The 18,435-nt window shown below is 43.1% G+C and overlaps 1 long non-coding RNA gene across 1 annotated transcript; it reads right to left on the reverse strand.

Annotated features, from left to right (window-relative positions):
* Positions 1–604: 604 nt before the first annotated feature.
* On the reverse strand, positions 605–6,599 carry LOC127931754 (uncharacterized). The gene is made up of 2 exons (XR_008142826.1): positions 2,256–6,599; positions 605–2,042 (listed from the first exon to the last, which is right to left on the reverse strand). It is a non-coding gene; the product is annotated as an uncharacterized LOC127931754 (long non-coding RNA).
* Positions 6,600–18,435: the final 11,836 nt, after the last annotated feature.

Raw genomic sequence — 18,435 nt, forward strand, 5'->3', positions numbered from 1 at the left:
TGACTTGACTCGGACTTGCCTGTCTTGATTTGGGGCTTCACTTGATTTGGGGCTTGATTTGGGACTCGGTGTGCGAACACTTGAGACTTACTTGTGACTTGTAAAACAATGACTTGGTCCCACCTCTGTATATATATGTATGGGATCCCCACATTGTAGCCTGTACATTTAATATATTCACTGATCATGTATTCTACCTTCACCAATAAAGGTGCAGTTCAGTTATGAATGTCTTTGAGATTATTTTTCAGTCATATCCAATAACAGGAGTATCAAATTCCAGTCTTTGAATGATGCTGTGTCTGCATGTATGTATTGGAATTATGCACTTCAATAGTGTTTACCAATCTTGTTCCTGGGACATCAATGGTTACACACTGTAACTATGAAATTGACTAGAAACATGATATAACTAGTTAATGGCTTATTTGTCATTCATATATACAGAAATATAATTTAAAAAAACAGTACACTACACTTCCTATGCATCATGTAAATATTCTAAAACCAGTTAATCTCAATATCTAATTTCTTTAATCTGCAATGATCTGATAAACACAGAATTAGTGTAGTATTTAATCAAATGAGACTTAATTTCAACCAGTAGAGAATGTGAAACGCTTTATTTAAAGAAGTTAATTATCCAAGTGTATAAATACATAATACATACATTATAAATATTATAATTGTAATACAATATTATAAATACAAGTTCAATTTGTACATCAATGCACATCTGGTGTGCATTATAAAAACAGAGGAAGAAAGAGGTGGTGGTGAGGGAGGAGTAAAAGACAGAAAGGGAAAAAGGTAAGAACAGGGGAGCAGGGAAGACAGAATATAATTAATGAATCACAGTGCTATATTAATATTCTCTGTTCATCACAAGTATATAATACTGTCTCTAGTGGTGTCTCCTAACCAGCCTTGGGCTCCCAGTCGGCCCGAAGGTTATCTTAACCTCTCTTGGGTAGGGTGCAGTATTTTCAAGTCCGGATGAAAAGTGTGCCCAAAGTAAACTGCCTGTTACTCAGGACCAGAAGCTAGAATATGCATATAATTGCTAGCATTGGATAGAAAACACTCTAAAGTTTCCAAAACTGTTAAAATAATGTCTGTGAGTTTAACAGAAAACCCGAGGAGAATCCATCCGGAATGTTTTTTTTTGAGCTCAGCACTCATTGAAATGGCTGTGTATGGGAAAATCAATGGAATTACCTCCCAGATTGCAGTTCCTTCCACTAGATGTCAACAGTCTTTAGAAAGAGTTTCATGCTGGTTTTGGAAAAATGAGCCAGAAATTGTAGTTTTTCTAGGTGGCTCTCATTTTGGCTGTAGTGTTTCCAAGTGCGTGGAAGAGAGCGCGTTCTTCTGTATTTTTTCTACAGGTAAGGACAATAACGATTCTCCGTCTTAATTTTTTTTCATTTATGTACGTATTAGGGTACCTAAGGTTTGATTATGAACATTGTTTGACTTGTTTGGAAAAGTTTATTAGTAACGTTTGTGGATGAATTTGTATGCATTTTGATGGAGGGAAACTAGGTGGATTATTGACTGAAGCACGCCAGCTAAACTGAGTTTTTATGTATATAAAGAAGGAAATTATTGAACAAAATGACAATTTGTGATTTATCTGGGACCTTTTGGAGTGCCAACAGAAGAAGATCATCAAAGGTGAGGCATTTATAATAATGCTATTTCTTTCGTGGCGCACCTGCCTGGCTGAAATATGTTTTTCATGCTTTTGTAAGAGGGGCGCTGTCCTCAGATAATCGCATGGTGTGCTTTTGCTGTAAAGCCTTTCTGAAATCTGACAGTGGCTGGATTAACAAGAAGTTAAGCTTTATGTTGATATATTACACTTGTGATATTATGAAAATATTTATAATTCTGTAGTTTGAATTTCACGCTCTGCAATTTCACTGGATGTTGGCCAGGTGGGACGCTACCGTCCCACCTGCCCATAAGAAGTTTTAAGAGCGGGTGAGGTGGCGATGATGGAACTGGGGGTTGGCATCCTCTCTCACATCAAAACATACCTGCAGACAAGAGACAGATGGAGAGAGAGAGAGAGAGAGAGATCATGTTTAAGCCTTGTGCTTTTTAAAATTCTAACACTGTCAGTCATAATCATCAGGAAGTGAAATGCAAATCTGACCTTGGATCATTAACTCTGGGACAACTACATCAATCTGTATTTAAATATAAAGCATCTCTTTAATAATACTTGACCCAACCAAGTGACCTTTCACCTCTGATTATGCTGTTCCCTCTATGTAGCCAGTTCAGATGTGGGAGGGGTTCACCAACACAGCTGATATCACCTAGCAGATTTAGGGAAAAGGAAAGAGAGGGATGAATTGGAGGAAGACTTTTTGAGAAAATAATGTAGTTAAAGATACCATGTTCAACAGGAATCTGTGTGTGGCCTCACTTGGTGTCCACACTAAGTGGCTGTACTTTATATTGAAAAACATGCACAGACACACGAGGACAAAAAATATATCATGGTTATAGAAATAATGAAGTGTCTTACTATTCTCCATGATTGGCTGTCTTGCCTATTCTTTGAAGGTGGAAGGAGCCACAGTTATAAACTCAGCAAAAAAAGAAACGTCCTCTCACTGTCAACTGCGTTTATTTTCAGCAAACTTAACATGTGTAAATATTTGTATGAAGATGACAAGATTCAACAACTGAGACATAAACTAAACAAGTTCCACAGACATGTGACTAACAAAAATGGAATAATGTGTCCCTGAACAAAGGGGGGGATCAAAATCAAAAGTAACAGTCAGTATCTGGTGTGGCCACCAGCTGCATTAAGTACTGCAGTGCATCTCCTCATAGACTGCACCAGATTTGCAAGTTCTTGCTGTGAGATGTTACCCCCCTCTTCCATCTGCAAGTTCCCGGACATTTCTGGGGGAATGATCCTAGCCCTCACCCTCCAATCCAACAGGTCCCAGACGTGCTCAATGGGTTTGAGATCCGGGCTCTTCGCTGGCCATGGCAGAACACTGACATTCTGTCACGTTCGTCGTATGAAGGAGACCAAGGCGCAGCGTGGTATGCGTACATTCTCTTTATTAAAAGAATGTACACCTAACAAAATAACAAACGAAATGTGAAGCTATACAATATAGTGCTGACAGGCAAACACACATAGACAGGATCCCACACCAGAAAGTGGGAAAAAGGCCTGCCTAAATTTGATCCCCAATCAGAGACAACAATAAACAGCTGTCTCTGATTGGGAACCATATCAGGCCAACATAGATTTAAAAAAAAAAAACTAGACCTGCAAAACCCCTAGACATACAAAAACCCTAGACATACAAAAAACCCTAGAGTACCTACCCTAGTCACACCCTGACCTAACCAAAATATATAGAATACAGAGATATTTAAAGTCATGGCGTGAGACATTCTTGTCTTGCAGGAAATCAGAACAAGCAGTAGTGCAGTATACAGAACGAGCAGTATTGCTTGTGGCATTGTCATGTTGGAGGGTCATGTCAGGATGAGCCTGCAGGAAGGGTACCACATGAGGGAGGAGAATGTCTTCCTTCTAACGCAGTGTTGATTGCTGCCCGCATCAGGCGCTAAAAATAGAACTTGGTTCTATTTGTGACGCGCTGCAAGTCCCTCCTCCCCCGTCGGTTTTTAGCAGCATATACCCACGTGCCATCTCCTCATTGGTTTTTAGAGGCATATACCCATGTGGGTGATTGAAAGATTAACTTAGTTCTACACTCCAGTCCAATTGATGGTGGTAATGCACCTTAAAGTTGGTTGCCAACCGCCATATAAAGTACATAGAATAAGAAGAAGAAGCCTGAAGGGGGAGAGATTACTAGAAAAACTTGGGTAACCCTTTTATCCGTGGATTAATTGTCGAGGACCTTGTGCATTTCAGGTAAAACATCAAACCAAAGTTTATATCCCAGGACAAATTAGCTATCAACAGCAAGCAATGTTTAATAATATAATAATAATAATATATGCCATTTAGCAGACGCTTTTATCCAAAGCGACTTACAGTCATGTGTGCATACATTCTACGTATGGGTGGTCCCGGGAATCGAACCCACTACCCTGGCGTTACAAGCGCCATGCTCTACCAACTGAGCTACCACCTGTCCCCAAATTAATATAGTTGGTTCAGAGTTTGTTTTGATATTTCAACCTGCGTGTCCTGATCACATCTGGTGTGGATGGACAAAATCAACATGCGGACGTATGCATGTTACATGCTGACCACACCGCTGGCAAGCGTTGCAAAATAAATGTAGACATGCATGTTATTCAATAATTTCTTCCAAACAGTTTTTTAAATTTTTATAAACAAAAACTTTATTGGGAAAGTATAAACAAAAAACAATGGAGTAGGGTAGGTTTGGTAGAAGAGTAGAGAGTCTCTTGACCAAGACAACAGTATCACTGTCTCTTTGCAGCCTCTCATTGGCATGGATGGCACAGCCCGGATCAGACTTTGAACATGAGATCTTTGGTCCCGTGTTGTGTCCAGAAGGGTCACAGCCATGGTGTTGTAGGGGGAGGCAGTCTACTTGGATCTCTGCGTCATCTTTCGCCTCTTGCGCTTCAGCCTTCAATTTCTTCCAAACTGCTCGCGCGTCAACAAGCTGCGTAGCCAGGTTTTGAGCGCCATTCTCGTCTTTGTGTGTCAAATAAGCTTGCAGACTAATCAGGACATAAATATGACTGCACATCACATAATTTAACACGTTCATTAGTAGTTATTTCACATCGTTTACACTATCACTCGTATTTCATATGCCACAGCGATTCACCGATACCTATGCCATGATGCTGGTAAAGTTGTCTCGCACACCTGCCTGCTGTCACACTTGCGCGCAGACACACATCCCCAAGCTTTGGGACAGTGCTGGTCATACAAAAAAGCAAGCTAGCTGATGGATGCAAACAATGTTCTTCCCCAAAAATATAGCAAAAGATATAATCTAAAATCCCCTCATTTATAAAACAGTTATTTGATAAATGATGGTCAGACCCACCTAAGTGAAGCTAGACACAATAAGGATTAGCCACAATAGTGGAATTTGCAGTTCGACTTCAAAATAAAAGCCTCTCATTGAAAGTTATGCAAATTTATACAAAAAGTGCTATAATAGAATAGATCATGCTAAACGGAATGTTATATAGATGTAACAAAGTATAATAATTTGTTCATTTGACAAAAATCTGTTGAAATCACACTGTGGATGTATTAGACTTTAGAATTGCATTGGAGACCAACGGTACATATTTCACTGTGCAGTCTTACCTATGGATTGTGGATCAATGACGCAGGCATCAGTCTACTCAGTGACACCCACAGAACATTAGCTTTTTAGCTCTTATTGCGGGACTCTGAAACCACTGTGAAATGAGCCACATTTATTGTACCAGTCAACCTACAATGTGCATTGAACACTATTCCAGAGGAAAAACAATACAATGTGTATGTTTTGGAGTCTGATAACTCTGAGGGGGACTTTGGGGAAAAAGCACTTGGGTACTGAGTAGACTGATACCCCATTTCATTGATCTCCAACCCTAAGGTAAGGCGGTACAGTGCAATATGAATGTCAATATGCACAATAGGCTGACTGGGGAAGTGATTTCCCATAAAGTGCTGAAATAAGAGCTAAAACGGTAATATTTGCATAAACTCTTCACAATTGTGTTCTGTGGGTGTCACCGAATAGACTGATACCCCATTTAATTTCTCCACAATAAATATGGCATGATTCCACCACTTGTAACCATTTGTGTCACTTTTTTTTTTTATTTTCAGGGAAAATTCCACTACTAGAATATTGTTTCTCATGGTCTGAGAGTCCATTAGGTGCCTTTTCGCAAACTCCAAACAAGCTGACATGTGCCTTTTACTGAGGAGTGGCTTCCGTCTGGCCACTGTCCCATAAAGGTCTGATTGGTGGAGTGCTGCAGAGATGGTTGTCCTTCTGGAAGGTCCTCCCATCTCCGCAGAGGAACTCTGGAGCTCTGTCAATGTGACCATTGGGTTCTTGGTCACCTCCCTGACCAAGGCCCTTCTCCCCTAATTGCTCAGTTTGGCTGGACAGCCAGCTCTAGGAAGAGTCTTGGTGGTTCCAAACTTCTTCTATGTAAGAATGATGAAGACCACCATGTTCTTGGGGACCTTCGATGCTACATACATTTTTTGGTACCCTTCCCCAGATCTCTGCCTCACAATCCTGTCTCGGACCTCTACAAGCAATTCCTTCGATCTCATGGCTTGTTACATTTTATTTTTTTATTGAATATATAAAATATACAATCTACTTGCAGTGAAGCCGCTCAACATCTACGCTCAACATCTACATCACATTAGTCATGTAACAGACTCCCATCCAGAGCGACACACAGAAGCAACCAGGGTCAACACCCAGCTCAAGGGCATGTCGACAATCTCCCACAAAGTCAAAAACAGGGACCCCCCCGAACCAGCGACCCATCAGTCACCGGCCCAAGCTCCCAACCGCCGGGCCACCAGCCCTCCAAGTCCAACCCCCCCCCCCCCAAGGCTGTAATGTAACAAAGTGGATAAAGGGGGGTCCATGTTGTTTTCTCTTTGAAAATAATGTGTGTGAAACATTGTTGCATTTAAAGTAGGGATGCACGATATAAATTGGTGAACATATCGGAATCGGACAATATTAGCCAAAAATGCAAACATCGGTATCGGCCGATGTCTAGTTTAACGCCGATGTGGAAAACCAATGTCAAAGCTGACGTGCATACCTACATAACGTAGGTACAGTGGGGCAAAAAAATATTTAGTCAGCCACCAATTGTGCAAGTTCTCCCACTTAAAAAGATGAGAGAGGTCTGTAATTTTCATCATAGGTACACTTCAACTATGACAGACAAAATTAGAAAAAAAAATCCAGAAAATCACATTGTAGGATTTTTTATGAATTTATTTGCAAATTATGTTGGAAAATAAGTATTTGGTCACCTACAAACAAGCAAGATTTCTGGCTCTCACAGTAACTTCTTCTTTAAGAGGCTCCTCTATCCTCCACTCGTTACCTGTATTAATGGCACCTGTTTGAACTTGTTTTCAGTATAAAAGACACCTGTCCACAACCTCAAACAGTCACACTCCAAACTCCACTATGGCCAAGACCAAAGAGCTGTCAAAGGACACCAGAAACAAAATTGTAGACCTGCACCAGGCTGGGAAGACTGAATCCGAAATAGGTAAGCAGCTTGGTTTGAAGAAATCAAATGTGGGAGCAATTATTAGGAAATGGAAGACATACAAAACCACTGATAATCTCCCTCAATCTGGGGCTCCACGCAAGATCTCACCCCGTGGGGTCAAAATGATCACAAGAACGGTGAGCAAAAATCCCAGAACCACATGGGGGGACCTAGTGAATGACCTGCAGAGAGCTGGGACCAAAGTAACAAAGCCTACCATCAGTAACACACTACGCCGCCAGGGACTCAAATCCTGCAGTGCCAGACGTGTCCCCCTGGTTAAGCCAGTACATGTCCAGGCCAGTCTGAAGTTTGCTAGAGAGCATTTGGATGATCCAGAAGAAAATTGGGAGAATGTCATATGGTCAGATGAAATCAAAATAAAACTTTTTGGTAAAAACTCAACTCGTCGTGTTTGGAGGACGAAGAATGCTGAGTTGCATCCAAAGAACACCATACCTACTGTGAAGCATGGGGATGGAAACATCATGCTTTGGGGCTGTTTTTCTGCAAAGGGACCAGGACGACTGATCCGTGTAAAGGAAAGAATGAATGTGGCCAGGTATCGTGAGATTTTGAGTGAAAACCTCCTCCCATCAGCAAGGGCATTGAAGATGAAACGTGGCTGGGTCTTTCAGCATGACAATGATCCCAAACACACCGCCCAGGTAACGAAGGAGTGGCTTCGGAAGAAGCATTTCAAGGTCCTGGAGTGGCCTAGCCAGTCTCCAGATCTCAACCCCATTGAAAATCTTTGGAGGGTGTTGAACGTCCGTGTTGCCCAGCAACAGCCCCAAAACATCACTGCTCTAGAGGAGATCTGCATGGAGGAATGGGCCAAAATACCAGCAACAGTGTGTGAAAACCTTGTGAAGACTTACAGAAAACGTTTGACCTCTGTCATTGCCAACAAAGGGTATATAACAAAGTATTGAGAAACATTTTTGTTATTGACCAAATACTTATTTTCCACCATAATTTGCAAATAAATTCATTAAAAATCCTACAATGTGATTTTCTGGAGAAAAAAAATCTCATTTTGTCTGTCATAGTTGAAGTGTACCTATGATGAAAATTACAGGCCTCTCTCATCTTTTTAAGTGGGAGAACATGCACAATTGGTGGCTGACTAAATACTTTTTTGCTCCACTGTACATACGTAATGACGCCACATAAAACTTTGTGCTATATGTGCAACTAGCCCACAATTTCTGCTGTGTGGATCAAGCAGTCAACAAGTCAAGCAGTAATTTAAAAGAGTAACAACATTTCAGCGAGTCAACTCAGAGGCGAAACCCATTAAAGCCAAGGTAATGGAATTCATTGCAAGCAAACACCGGTCACGAACAATGTGTTTACAATACCGAAGTTGGTAATAAAGCATCATTTGTTCGACTGCAACTTCTGGGGTAGTTAGCTTTAGCTTGGTACCTAGCTAACACCAATACAACCAGCCTGAAAACAATGACCAGTAGAAACTGCAGTCATTTTCCTTTTTCTTAGCAATGATTTAGGAATCTTTGTGAGTCAGTATTAGCTATTAGCCATTTGTTATTCGCCTATTGAAATTGCTCTTCAGTTCATGAAAATAAATAGCTAGCCAGCTACTTAAAAACTGTTGCCCAAAGCTAACGTTATAAGCAACCAGCTAGCTTCATCTGGCTAGTGAGGCTCGACCGGACCGGGTTATGTGTTGTGAAGCTAGCCACAATAAGAATTAGGAACAATAGTGGAATTTGTGGTTTGTCTTCAAAATAAAAGTATGTCACTGTCAGCTTAATGTCTCTCTCTAATGTCAATATGCCTTGTATACTATTGTTTAGGGTAGTTATCATTGTTTTATTTTACTGCAGAGCCTCTAGTCCCACTCAACTTGCCTCAGATAGCTCTTTTGTTCCAACTCCCACATATACGGTGACCTCACCTAGCATAACTTGTGCCTCCAGAGATGCAAGCTCTCTTATCATCACTCAATGCCTATGTTTACCTCCACTGTACCCACACCCTACCATACCCATCTGTAAATTATGCCCTGAATCTATCCTACCACGCCCAGAAATCTGATCCTTTTATTCTCTGTCCCCAATGCACTAGATGACCAGTTTTGATAGCCTTTAGCCGTACCCTCATCCTACTCCTCCTCTGTTCCTCAGGTGATGGAGAGGTTAACCCAGGCCCTGTGTGTCCCCAGGCGCTCTCATTTGTTGATGTCTGTAACCGTAAAAGCCTTGATTTCATGCATGTTAACATCAGAAGCCTCCACCCTAAGTTTGTTTTACTCACTGCTTTAGCACACTCCGCCAACCTTGATGTCCTTGCCATGTCTGAATCCTGGCTTAAGAAGGCAACCAAAAATTTGGAGATTTCCATCCCCAACTACATTTTCCGTCAAGATAGAACTGCCAAAGGGGGAGGAGTTGCAATCTACTGCAATTCTGTCATACTTTCCAGGTCTATGCCCAAACAGTTCGAGCTTCTAATTAAAAAAATTAATCTCTCCAGAAATAAGTCTCTCACTGTTGCCGCCTTTTATAGACCCCACTCAGCTCCCAGCTGTGCCCTGGACACCATATGTGAATTGATTGCCCCCCATCTATCTTCAGAGTTCGTTATGTTTGGTGACCTTAACTGGGGTATGCTTAACACCCCGGCCATCCTACAATCTAAGCTAGATGCCCTCAATCTCACACAAATGATCAAGGAACCCACCAGGTACAACCCTAAATCCGCAAACATGGGCACCCTCATAGATATTATCCTGACCAACTTGCCCTCCAAATACACCTCTGCTGTTTTCAATCAGGATCTCAGCGGTCACTGCCTCATTCCCTGCATCCGTTATGGGTCCGCAGTCAAATGACCAGCCCTCATCACTGTCAAACGCTCCCCGAAACACTTCTGCGAGCAGGCCTTTCTAATCGACCTGGCCCGGGTATCCTGGAAGGATATTGACCTCATCCTGTCTGTAGAGGATGCCTGGTTGTTCTTCAAAAATAATTTCCTCACCATCTTAAATAAGCATGCCCCTTTCAAAAAATGTAGAACTAAGAACAGATATAGCCCTTGGTTCACTCCAGACCTGTCTGACCAAAAAACAGCACAAAAACATCCTGTGGCGTACTGCACTAGCATGGAATAGTCCCCACGATATGCAACTTTTCAGGGAAGTCAGGAACCAATACACACAGTCAGTTAGGAAAGCAAAGGCTAGCTTTTTCAAACAGAAATTTGCATCCTGAAGCTCTCACTCCAAAAGGTTTTGAGACACTGTAAAGTACATGGAGAATAAGAGCACCTCCTCCCAGCTGCCCACTGCACTGAGGCTAGGAAACACTGTCACTACCGATAAATCCATGATAATCGAGAATTTCAATAAGCATTTCTACGACTGGCCATGCTTTCCTCCTGGCTACCCCAACCCTGGCCAACAGCTCCGCAACCCCTGCAGCTATTTTCCCAAGCCTCCCCAGCTTCTCCTTCACCCAAATCAGGATAGCAGATGTTCTGAAAGAGCTGCAAAACCTGGACATGTACAAATCAGCTGGGCAAGACAATCTGGACCCTCTCTTTCTAAAATTATCCGCCGCTATTTTTGCAACCCCTATTACTAGTCTGTTCAACCTCTCTTTCATATCGTCCGAGATTCCGAAAGAGTGGAAAGCTGCCGCGGTCATTCTCCTCTTCAAGGGGGGTGACACTCTAAACCCAAACTGTTACAAACCTATATCCTTCCTGCCCTGCCTTTCTAAAGTCTTCAAAAGCCATGTTAATAAACAGATCACTGACCATTTCGAATCCCACCATACCTTCTCCGCTGTTCAATTCGGTTTCCGAGCCGGTCATGGGTGTACCTCAGCCACGCTCAAGGTGCTAAACGATATCATATAACCACCATCGATAAAAGACAGTACTGTGCAGCTGTCTTCATTGACCTGGCCAAGGCTTTCGACTATGTCAATCACCGTATTCTTATCGGCAGACTCAACAGCCTTGGTTTCTCAAATGACTGCCTCGCCTGGTTCACCAACTACTTCTCAGATAGAGTTCAGTGTGTCAAATCGGAGGGCCTGTTGTCCGAACCTCTGGCAGTCTCTATGGGGGTACCACAGGGTTCAATTCTCGGGATGACTATTTTCTCTGTATATATCAATGATGTTGCTCTTGAGGTGGATCAATGAATCACCCGCAGCTACTCAGACGACACCATTCTGTATACATCTGGCCTTTCTTTGGACACTGTGTTAATAACAAACCTCCAATCAAGCTTCAATGCCATACAATACTCCTTCAGTGGCCTCCAACTGCTCTTAAACGCTAGTAAAACTAAATGCATGCTTTTCAACCAATCGCTGCCCGCACCCACCCACACCCGCATCACTACTCTGGATGGTTCTGACTTAGAATATGTGGACAACTACAAATACCTAGGTGTCTGGCGAGACTGTAAACTCTCCTTCCAGACTCATATTAAGCATCTCCAATCCAAAACTAAATCTAGAATCGGCTTCCTATTTCGCAACAAAGCCTCCTTCACTCACGCTGCCAAACATACCCTCGAAGAAACTGACAATCCTACCGATCCTCGACTTCGGCGATGTCATTTACAAGATAGCCTCCAACACTCGACTCAGCAAAAATCGCTGAAGTTGGAGACCTATCTCACTCACTAACTTTAAGCATCAGCTATCTGAGCAGCTTACCGATCGCTGCAGCTATACACAGCCAAACTGTAAATATTCCATCCAACTACCTACCTCATCCCCATATTGTTTTTATTTACTTTTTTTGCTCTTTTGTATACCAGTATTTCTTCTTGCACATCATCATCTGCACATCTATCACTCCCGTGTTAATTTGCTAAATTGTAATTACTTCGCTACGATGGCCTATTTATTGCCTTACGCCATTTGGACACACTGTATATAGATTTTTTTATTGTGCTATTGACTGTACTTTTGTTTATCCCACGTGTAACTCTGTGTTTACGTTTTTTGTCGCACTGCTTTGCTTTATCTTGGCCAGGTCGCAGTTGTAAATGAGAAATTGTTCTCAACTGACCTACCTGATTAAATAAAGGTGAAATAAATAAAAAACTAAAAGTGATGCAAATGAATACAAAGAGTTGAATTGTGCCATACTTTTATTTTGAAGGCTAACTGCAAAGTCCACTATTGTGGCTAATTCTTATTGTGGCTAGCTTCACATAGATGGGTCCGACCATTAATCAAATAAGAACTGTCTTATAAATTATTTTAGATGACACCTAGCTATATAGTTAGCTAGCTAACTATATAGCTACTGAAACAGATTGTCGTTTTGCTGTTTTTAGCTTTTTTTACTGATCAGCACTGTAGCTGCACGAGACAACTTTACCAGCATCATAGTATACATATCGATGAATAATTGTGACATATGAAATATGAGTGCTAGTGTAATCAATGTGTAGTAACTACGCAAAAAATGAATGAACGCATTAAATTATTATGTGACGTGTAGTCATATTCAGGTCCTGATTGGTTAACAAGCTTATTTGACACGTCAAATAGTGTTAAATAGCATATTTTTTGACACGCAAAGACCCAAACGGCGTTCCATAGCAAAGACCCAAACAGCGTTCCATAGCAAAGACCCAAACGGCGTTCCATAGCAAAGACCCAAACGGCGTTCCATAGCAAAGACCCAAACGGCGTTCCATAGCAAAGACCCAAACGGCGTTCCATAGCAAAGACCCAAACGGCGTTCCATAGCAAAGACCCAAACGGCGTTCCATAGCAAAGACCCAAACGGCGTTCCATAGCAAAGACCCAAACGGCGTTCCATAGCAAAGACCCAAACGGCGTTCCATAGCAAAGACCCAAACGGCGTTCCATAGTAAAGACCCAAACGGCGTTCCATAGCAAAGACCCAAACGGCGTTCCATAGCAAAGCCCCAAACGGCGTTCCATAGCAAAGACCCAAACGGCGTTCCATAGCAAAGACCCAAACGGCGTTCCATAGCAAAGCCCCAAACGGCATTCCATAGCAAAGCCCCAAACAGCGTTCCATAGAAATCCTGGTTGAGAATTAAACGAATGAAAAATGATCAACAAAACAGCACATCATGTAAGTGACAGAAATAGGTTTTGAATATGTTTTACTGGTAATGGGGACATATGTAAATGCCAACAAAATAACTTTTTGGTCAGTGTGGTGTTTGTGTGTGTGTAACCTTTATTTAATTTAAGAACAAATTCCTATTCACAATGACGGCCAACCCTGCCAAACCCGGACGACGCTGGGCCAATTGTGCGCCGCCTTATGGCACTCCCAATCACGGTCGGATGTGATACAGCCAGAATTCGAACCAGGGACTGTAGTAAATCCTCTTGCACCGAGATGCAGTGCCATAGAGCGCTGCGCCACTCGCTCGGGAGCCATCACACACACACACACACACACACACACACACACACACACACACACACACACACACACACACACACACACACACACACACACACACACACACACTCTTCGACTTCCGACTTAATAATAATAATAATATATGCCATTTAGCAGACGCTTTTATCCAAAGCGACTTACAGTCATGTGTGCATACATTCTACGTATTCTGCGCATCGCACCGACGATCATACCACGCTCAAAGTCACTTAGGTCACTCATTATGCCAATTTTAGCATTCGATCGAACAGTAACGGAATACCTCAATGCCTGTCTGCCTGCTTAAAATACCAAGCCCTGGCCACGTGACCCACTGTCTGTAGAAGTGATCCATTTTAGTGAACGGGGTAGTGTACCTAATAAACTGTCTGGTGAGTGTACACTTCGATTAATTTTTTAAACTGCTACCGGGTGAGTCTTCAGAGGAGTCTTGTGAGGTATGTGGGCATCTCAGAGCAAATCATGTATGTTTTCGTTCGAGTCTCATCTTTCCATAGAGGGGTCATAATAGGGATGTCTCATGGTTTGACTTCAACTGTATATTGTGTGGCGTACAGCAGGTCACCAGGGGGAGACTCGTGGAGGCCTGGTGACAGACGGAGTATACATCACCATGTGATGGCTCCATCTGCTGGACATCCCAGCACTAATTGGGGCTGATTGGGGAGTTTGTGAGTAATCAAGGGCTGATTGTTCACCAGCTATACAAGCCCCATAAAGCTGCCAGAAGGGCAGCACACAGGAGAGGACTGGGGGAAGTGAGGTGACTTCCATGTAGTTGGAGACGGTTACCCGAGCTAAGACGAGGGAGTTTAGTTTGTGTGCCCGACAGGATACAGCAAGACCTGGAGCCTAGGAGACGGTATACCGGAGAGGGTCTCATGGGGGAGACCTATCCTTTAAACACCCTTGAAACCGAGGTAATCAAACTCTGTCCATGTCTGATCTGTGTGAACGTCTTGACCAAACCCCCTGGTCTGCCACAAGTGGTGGAGAATGAGGGCACTCTGATAACGTGGTCAGATCAGGGTTGACATTTACACAGCATCAGCATGGACGCGTTGATAGCTCAGTTCGTCCGGGTCCAACAAGCACAACAGGCGGTTCAGGAACGAAAACTGGAGGAACAGCGATTACAAAACATCCGCCTCATTGAGGAAGTCAGGAAGCTGCAAGGAGGAGCGTCTCCTGAGGGTCTCATGGGGGAGACCTATCCTTTTCTTTTTGATTTAATAAACACCCTTGAAACCGAGCTAATCATACTCTGTCCATGTCTGATCTGTGTAAACGTCTTGACCAAACCCCCTGGCCTGTCACAATATCAAATCAAATCAAATGTATTTATATAGCCCTTCGTACATCAGCTGATATCTCAAAGTGCTGTACAGAAACCCAGCCTAAAACCCCAAACAGCAAGCATTGCAGGTGTAGAAGCACGGTGGCTAGGAAAAACTCCCTAGAAAGGCCAAAACCTAGGAAGAAACCTAGAGAGGAACCAGGCTATGTGGGGTGGCCAGTCCTCTTCTGGCTGTGCCGGGTGGAGATTATAACAGAACATGGCCAAGATGTTAAAATGTTCATAAATGACCAGCATGGTCGAATAATAACAAGGCAGAACAGTTGAAACTGGAGCAGCAGCATGGCCAGGTGGACTGGGGACAGCAAGGAGTCATCATGTCAGGTAGTCCTGGGGCACGGTCCTAGGGCTCAGGTCCTCCGAGAGAGAGAAAGAAAGAAAGAGAGAATTAGAGAGAGCATATGTGGGGTGGCCCGTCCTCTTCTGGCTGTGCCGGGTGGAGATTATAACAGAACATGGCCAAGATGTTCAAATGTTCATAAATGACCAGCATGGTCGAATAATAGTAAGGCAGAACAGTTGAAACTGGAGCAGCAGCATGGCCAGGTGGACTGGGGACAGCAAGGAGTCATCATGTCAGGTAGTCCTGGGGCATGGTCCTAGGGCTCAGGTCAGTTGAAACTGGAGCAGCAGCATGGCCAGGTGGACTGGGGACAGCAAGGAGTCATCATGTCAGGTAGTCCTGGGGCATGGTCCTAGGGCTCAGGTCCTCCGAGAGAGAGAAAGAAAGAAGGAGAGAATTAGAGAACGCACACTTAGATTCACACAGGACACCGAATTAGGACAGGAGGGGTACTCCAGATATAACAAACTGACCCTAGCCCCCCGACACAAACTACTGCAGCATAAATACTGGAGGCTGAGACAGGAGGGGTCAGGAGACACTGTGGCTCCATCCGAGGACACCCTGGGACAGGGCCAAACAGGAAGGATATAACCCCACCCACTTCGCCAAAGCACAGCCCCCACACCACTAGAGGGATATCTTCAACCACCAACTTACCATCCTGAGACAAGGCTGAGTATAGCCCACAAAGATCTCCGCCACGGCACAGCCCAAATGGGGGGCGCCAACCCAGACAGGATGACCACAACAGTGAATCAACCCACTCAGGTGACGCACCCCCTGCAGGGACGGCATGAGAGAGCCCCAGTAAGCCAGTGACTCAGCCCCTGTAATAGGGTTAGAGGCAGAGAATCCCAGTGGAAAGAGGGGAACCGGCCAGGCAGAGACCGCAAGGGCGGTTCGTTGCTCCAGAGCCTTTCCGTTCACCCTCCCACTCCTGGGCCAGACTACACTCAATCATATGACCCACTGAAGAGATGAGTCTTCAGTAAAGACTTAAAGGTTGAGACCGAGTTTGCTTCTCTGACATGGGTAGGCAGACCATTCCATAAAAACGGAGCCCTATAGGAGAAAGCCCTGCCTCCAGCTGTTTGCTTAGACATTCTAGGGACAATTAGGAGGCCTGCGTCTTGTGACCGTAGCGTACGTGTAGGTATGTACGGCAGGACCAAATCAGAGAGATAGGTAGGAGCAAGCCCATGTAATGCTTTGTAGGTTAGCAGTAAAACCTTAAAATCAGCCCTTGCTTTGACAGGAAGCCAGTGTAGAGAGGCTAGCACTGGAGTAATATGATCCATTTTTTTTTTGGTTCTAGTCAGGATTCTAGCAGCCGTATTTAGCACTAACTGAAGTTTATTTAGTGCTTTATCCGGGTAGCCGGAAAGTAGAGCATTGCAGTAGTCTAACCTAGAAGTGACAAAAGCATGGATTAATTTTTCTGCATCATTTTTGGACAGAAAGTTTCTGATTTTTGCAATATTACGTAGATGGAAAAAAGCTGTCCTCGAAATGGTCTTGATATGTTCTTCAAAAGAGAGATCAGGGTCCAGAGTAACGCAGAGGTCCTTCACAGTTTTATTTGAGACGACTGTACAACCATTAAGATTAATTGTCAGATTCAACAGAAGATCTCTTTGTTTCTTGGGACCTAGAACAAGCATCTCTGTTTTGTCCGAGTTTAATAGTAGAAAGTTTGCAGCCATCCACTTCCTTATGTCTGAAACGCATGCTTCTAGCGAGGGCAATTTTGGGGCTTCACCATGTTTCATTGAAATGTACAGCTGTGTGTCATCCGCATAGCAGTGAAAGTTAACATTATGTTTTCGAATAACATCCCCAAGAGGTAAAATGTATAGTGAAAACAATAGTGGTCCTAAAACGGAACCTTGAGGAACACCGAAATTGACAGTTGATTTGTCAGAGGACAAACCATTCACAGAGACAAACTGATATCTTTCCGACAGATAAGATCTGAACCAGGCCAGAACATGTCCGTGTAGACCAATTTGGGTTTCCAATCTCTCCAAAAGAATGTGGTGATCGATGGTATCAAAAGCAGCACTAAGGTCTAGGAGCATATATATATATATACACACCGTTGAAGTCAGAAGTTTACATACACCTTAGCCAAATACTTTTAAACTCAGTTTTTCACAATTCCTGACATTTAATCCTAGTATAAATTCCATGTCTTAGGTCAGTTAGGATCACCACTATATGTTACAAATGTGAAATGTGAGAATAATAGAGTGATTATTTCATCTTTTATTTCTTTCATTACATTCCCAGTGGGTCAGAAGTTTACATACCCTCAATTACTATTTGGTAGCATTGCCTTTAAATTGTTTAACTTCGGTCAAATGTTTCAGGTAGCCTTCCACAAGCTTCCCACAATAAATTGGGTGAATTTTGGCCCATTCCTCCAGGCAGAGCTGGTGTAACTGAGGCAGATTTGTAGGCCTCCTTGCTCAAACACACTTTTTCAGTTCTGCCCACAAATTTGATATAGGATTGAGGTTAGGGCTTTGTTATGGCCACTCCCATACCTTGACTTTGTTGTCCTTAAGCCATTTTGTATGGCTTAAGTATGTTGAGACGTTGCTTCAACATATCCGCATAATTTTCCTTTTTGTGAAGTGCACCATTCCCTCCTGCAGCAAAGCATCCCCACAACATGATGCTGCCACCCCCGTGCTTCATGGTTGGCATGGTGTTCTTCGGCTTGCAAGCCTCCCCCGTTTTCTTCCAAACATAACGGTGGTCATTATGGCCAAACAGTTCTATTTTTGTTTCATCAGACCAGAGGACATTTCTCCAAAAAGTACGATCTTTGTCCCCATGTGCAGTTGCAAACCGTAATCTGGCTTTTTTATGGTGGTTTTGGAGCATTGGCTCCTTCCTTGCTGAGCGGCATTTCAGGTTATGTCGATATAGGATTTGTTTTACTGTGGATATAGATACTTTTGTACCTGTTTCCTCCAGCATCTTCACAAGGTCCTGTTGTTCTGGGATTGATTTGCACATTTTGCGCCAA

This window comes from Oncorhynchus keta, chromosome 9 (assembly GCF_023373465.1).
Source record: "Oncorhynchus keta strain PuntledgeMale-10-30-2019 chromosome 9, Oket_V2, whole genome shotgun sequence".
Lineage (NCBI taxonomy): Eukaryota > Metazoa > Chordata > Actinopteri > Salmoniformes > Salmonidae > Oncorhynchus > Oncorhynchus keta.